Source organism: Neofelis nebulosa, chromosome 1 (assembly GCF_028018385.1).
Source record: "Neofelis nebulosa isolate mNeoNeb1 chromosome 1, mNeoNeb1.pri, whole genome shotgun sequence".
NCBI classification, from domain to species: Eukaryota; Metazoa; Chordata; class Mammalia; order Carnivora; family Felidae; genus Neofelis; species Neofelis nebulosa.
In genome coordinates this window covers 72,701,197-72,707,363 of record NC_080782.1, presented here as the reverse complement: position 1 = coordinate 72,707,363, position 6,167 = coordinate 72,701,197, and positions in this window count along the sequence as shown.

Below are 6,167 nucleotides of genomic sequence, written 5' to 3'. Positions count from 1 at the left end.
AACAAAGATACCACATAAAAGAAGCTGCAGAGAGATATGGAGCTTAGTTATTATTAACAACTCAAGTTCGGGACTCAACTTGGCTAGGAGTTCAGTGTTGTCCTCTGTGAGACATTGGATAAGTTACTTCTTCTAAACTTCCTCAGTTATGAAAAGTCAATGAGTTAATGCATGCAAAATAATTATCCCAGTGGAAAAAAAAATCCCCCAAAATATTGGGTCTCAGAAATAATTTTTTAATTGGAATTCCTAGGAAATTTGCAAAACAAAGGGGGAGGACAAATTAGTAGCAATTCTCAGTATAGGACACAGCAAAATTGAAATCGCATTTTGGTATGCATTTTTATTCAATGACAAGATCGCTGGTGGCCCTAATTAAGGTACTTAATAAAGCTCTGAAATAATACTAGCAAAGAATGTGCCTAAGAGCTGAATACCACCTCATCCAATTAAAATCTTCACTTTCACCAAACTATAGTAAAGAATCCTTCCACAGCCACTGCTCCTCATCACTGATCTCTGATAAATGCTCTGGTTTCCCTACAACACTTCACAGGCAGTGCAACGGTGTTCCTTCCAAGAGGGTGAGCTGCTGTCAGCACCAACCAAGATAGTGGTTATTCTGCAAACACATGCAGTCCTCCTGACATACCTTCTCTGACTTTCAGACTTGACAGAGGTATACTGTTCAATCCAGGTGTGACAAATGCATGCCCTTAGTTCTATCATGCACACCCACCTGCATCAGATAGTGCTAAGGTAACAAATTTTAAGACCGACTAAAAAGGAATCTGTTTGCATGATCTTGGTCAATGTCCACCTCTACCTTTATTCATTATGAGTCTCAAAGTTGGTGGGTTCTATAGAGGTACTACAATAGGTCAACAGCAGGATTCCCAGAGAAGTATGTATAGACACATAAAAAATTAGGTCCAGAACATAGACCCATAAAATTTTAAGTCTAGAAATGACCTAAGACATCCAGATTTTTCATTATAAAGAAACAGAGAATCAAACGTGTTAAATTATTTGCTCATAGTCATGCACAGATCCAGCACCAGATAGACTGTACTGACCCCATTCTGTATCTTCTTCTGCCCTTTAAAGCCGTATCTCCCAAGTTGAACCACAGATTCCTACAGGGCACTGGGCGGCTGTAAAAGCTAGATTAAAAAGACTAACAAAATGGCAGTAATAACAATAAGGTGCCAACTACTATTTTACAATTAATTGCTAAATATTAGCAGAGATGACAGATATTTCACATATTCATTCCACAACTACTTATTGTGTGCCTATTATGTCAGATGCCATGAGAAGTAGCAGTGAATAAGAAAGTTACAGTCTCTAAAATCTGTTTTAATGATTATATTCATATAACTATGTAGTATTATGATTATACTCATATAACTGTGTACTATGTACAAGTCTGTGTTCTTCAGATGAGAACACAAATGAATAAAGATCATCAGATTTGAAATTATATGCACCAATGTGCCTACTATATAGGCTTTTCCAGGCAAACCTTCGTGGCCATACAACAGAGGAAATTTGATGACATGATTTTGACAATTTGGTCAATATTTAAAGTATGGGCTATCCCAAATTTGTTTTAGAAAGGTTGTATAGAGCTACATTATGCCAAACAACATTTGAATTTATGGTCCTTTACAAATTATATTTTTGAAAAAATACGATGTTATTTTTAAGATTATTTCTGAACTTAAAGCCCTGTACAAATAAGAAAATGTTTTCTTTGGTAAAATTAAAATCTAAAGTGAAATGGACCTATAATGGTTCTAAATATATGTCGTATTAAGAGGTTTTTAATTTTAAATCAATTACCAGTGTTTAAATGAGCTCTTTTTCATATGTGGAAGTTGTAGAAAGATATTAGAATTTTCTTTCCTTTTGGGCAAGAGAAGTTTAATAAGAGCATTTGTTAAACATTGCAGGAAAAAAAAAAACTAAGTCAAAAATAATTTTGACTTTTCTAAGTTCTTTTAAGATAGAAACAGTCTAGGAATCATTTGTAAGAGCAGAGTGAATAGTGTTCTGCTTCCTTTTTTTTTTTTTTAATTCATGATCACTTGCCTTAATGATTTTCTAAAATACAAGTGACTCGTCATAAAACCTGGAAAATAATTGTTGAACCTTAGTAGATGTAAACATGCATTTCGTGTTATGTGTTGAATGAGATCAATAATCCCAACAATGTGACTTTTGAAATCTTTTTATATATTTTTAAGCTATTTCAAGGTGCAATGCAACAGGCTTCTTTTGATCTCACAATGCAACCCCTGGGTCTACTGAACAAGTCTTGCTGACTTGGGAGTTAATGCTTACTCTAGAGAAAGGAAGGGGTACCTTACTTATAAAAAGCCCTGAATATTCCCTACAGCTTTCCACTGGACAAAGCCAAACTATTCCATATACCTTATCATGTAAATACTTCCTTTGCTTTGGGATACACTAACAATAAATCTTGATTAAATATTAAAGACGAAGCAATTTATGATACTTAACCACTTCTAACCAATCGGGGCTTTTCTCAGTAAAGGTGAACCCAGACACTTGTTTTGGAGGAAGAGGGATGGAAGTGTGTTTTATATAACAAAAAATAAATAAAAATTAAGGATTGAAAAGAATAGAGAGAGTTGGTGCATGAAATTGAAGAACTTCATTTATTTAGTAGGAAACAGATAATAAGGGTATTTTATGAATAAATTTATGCCAACAAATTTGAGAGATAAGAGGAAGTGGTCATATTCTTTGAAAGACACAAATTATCTAAACTGATACAAGAAAAAAATAGAAAATCTATATATTCCTACATTTGTATTAAAAAATATCTTTACAATTAAAGCATTTCTAGAGGGAAAATTCCAGGGAATAAAGGTTTAACAGGTGAATTCTATCAAGCATTTCATGAAGAAATAATACTAACACATTAACTATTTCAAAATATAGAAGGTGAAAGAATGCTTCACAAAATCAGAATCCTGGTGCCACAAACTGACAAGCACTTACATGAAAATGAACGTAGACACAAAAAATCTTGATGTAATATCAGCAAAAAAAAAAAAAAAAAAAATTCAGCAGCATATAAAAAGGATAGCATCACACAGCAAAGTGCGGTTAATCCCAGAAGTACAAAGTTCAATATACAAAAAAAAATCAATTAATCAACTAAAATAATTTATTGCCATCACAGAATAAAGGAAAAAAAATGCTCATCTCAATCAGTACAGAAAAATGACTTACCAATATACAACTCTACAGCAAAAATTAATTATTTAAAATCTCAGCAAGCCAGAAATAGAAGGAAGCCTCCTCAGTAAGATGAAAGGTATCAGTGAAAATCTACAGCTGGCACCACACTGAATGGTGAAATATTGAATGTGTTCCTCATAAGATAGAGAAAAGGCAAAGATATTCACATCTACTACTTCTATGTAACAATCTACTAGAATGAGCTCACAATGCAATAAAGACCAGTAATAAAAGCATAACATTTGAAAAGGAAGAAGTAAAATTCTCTTCGTTCAGAGACAATAAGGTTGTTGACATAAAAAATTCTAAGTAATTTTTTTTTTTTAGAGAGACAGAGACAGCGCAAGTAGGGGAAGGGCAGAGAGAGAGGGAAAGAGACAATCCCAAACAGACTCTACACTGCCAGTGTAGAGCCTGATTCTCAAATCTACAAACCTGTGAGATCATGACCGAGCCAAAACCAGGAGTCAGACACTTAACCAACTGAGCCACCCAGGCACCCCAAAGATTCTAAGTAATTTTTTTTAAAAAATACTAGAACCAATAAATTTAACAAGATCACCAATATGTCAATATTTCAAAAATCAATTCTAAGGGGCACCTGGGTGGCTCAGTTGGTTAAGAGTCCAAATTTGGCTTAGGTCATGATCTCATAGTTCATGAGTTCCAGCTCCCACGTCCAGCCCTGTGCTTAACAGCTCAGAGCCTGGAGCCTGCTTTGGATTCTGTGTCTTCCACTCACGCTCTGTCTGTCTGTCTGTCTCTCTCTCTCCAAAATAAATAAACATTAAAAAAAATGTTTTAAACAATTCTACTTTTAGTAGCAAACAATTGGAAAATAAAACATTAAAGACATTGTTTATAGTAACTAACAGCAAATTTACACATACACACAGGGAGAAATAAATCCAATGAAAGTTGTGCAAGACTTCAATACTACACCTATAAAACAATGATGACAAAAATAAAGATCAAAATAAATGTAGAGATATGCCATGAATCAAAAGAGTGAGTTTTGTTAAAATGGCAATTCTCCCCAGTTGATCTATAGGTACATTACCATCTCAGTCGGCATCCTAGCAGATATTTTTGCATGATTGACAAGCTGTTTCTAAAGTACACGGAAATGCAAAGGATCTGGTGGGGAAAAATCAATCTTGGAAAAAAAAGAACAAATTGGAGGATTTATACAACATAATTTCAATGCTTACTAAAACAAAGCTGTAGTGATCAAATCAGTGTGGTATTGGGCTAAGGATAAACAAACAAATAAAAGAAACTGAACACAAACTCCAGGGTAGACCTGGAGTTTCATGGGAAAAGAAAGCTTGTTAACAAATTAATGCTGGGAAAAATGTGAAATGATACTAAAGCTAAGCTAAAACTCTCATACCTCTGGGAAGGAAGCAAAAGAAAATACCTTCAGGACCTTGGCTATAAGTTTTTTACAGAAAATACAGAAAATCCTAACAATAAAAGAAGACAATTGGTAAAATGGGATGCACCAAAATTTAAAACTTCCCATCAAAGTAAAAGCCAAGTCACAGGTTAGGAAAAATATTTTCAAAACATGTATTTGGAGAAGGACTTTTATCCAGAATATATAAAGAATTTCAACAACTTAATAATAACTAAAGACAAAAAAAAAAAAAAAAAAAAGCCAGCCATCAGGGAAATGCAAATTTAAACCACAGTCAGATAACCCTATGTATATACCAGAATAGCTATTAAACCACTGAGAACACAAGATTTGGCAAGGATGAAGAGGAATGGAACTCTTTAACATTGTTGGTAGACATGAAAAATGGTGTACCATGTTGGAAAACTATTTAGAAGTTTCTTACAAAGTTATACATGCACCTACCCTATGACTCAGTAATTTCATTGCCAACAACTTACCCCAAAGAAATAAACCTAATATTCATAATCAACAAGACAGGTAAATAACCATAGGATCTTTATTCATAAAAATTCAAATTTGTTTTGTTTTCTTAAATGTCCATCCATAAATTATGGTGTATTCACAGGACTGCTACTCAGCAATGAGAATGTGCAACTTGGTACTAACAACCACATGAATGAAGCCAGATACAAAGAGCATGTACCATAGGATTTTATTTATATAAAGTTATGGGACAGCTAAGTAAACTATGGTGATAAAAATCAAAACAGTGATTGCCTCTTTGGGCTGGATAGGTTGATTGACTAGGAAAGAGGTAAGACAAAATAGTGATTTCCTTGGGTGATGAAAATATTCTGTACCTTGACAGAGATGTGGCTTACATCGTTGTCTGTATTTGCAAAAACTTATTATATTGTATACTTAAGTTCTGTGCATTTTGCTTTATGTCAAATATATCTCAATTTAAAAAAAGAAAAACATAAGCTCTGTGAAATATTAGACGTATGATTTTGATAGCTCACATCTTCTAAATATGTTAAACAAACAAAAAAGAATAGTAAATTTTATTTTCCTCCTCTAGTATGAAATATAATTGATCCTTCATTGTAACTGAGTGATCTGCCTCTAAGACTGGAAATTACTGAGAAAAGCTCTAAATTTTCTTAGTTCCTATGTATATTTAATGAAATACGCCTAGCCTAAGTTATCAGGTGAAATACATTTGAATTTGTTCTTAGTCAAACATGGTCAAATTTTCACATTATATTCTAATGCTAAACAAAAGGTTATTTCATTCTCATGCTAAATTTGATGCCAGGAAAATAGATTTTAATCATTTAAAATACAACTTGTGTACTTCCAAACTTCTTTGGTTTTCTGTTTACAAAGCATTCCTTAAACCTTGACTACATTAACTTATCAACATCTTTTGTCTTTCAAATACTCCTTCATATCCTTTAATACTCCTTTAACAAATTGCAATTTCAAGTTT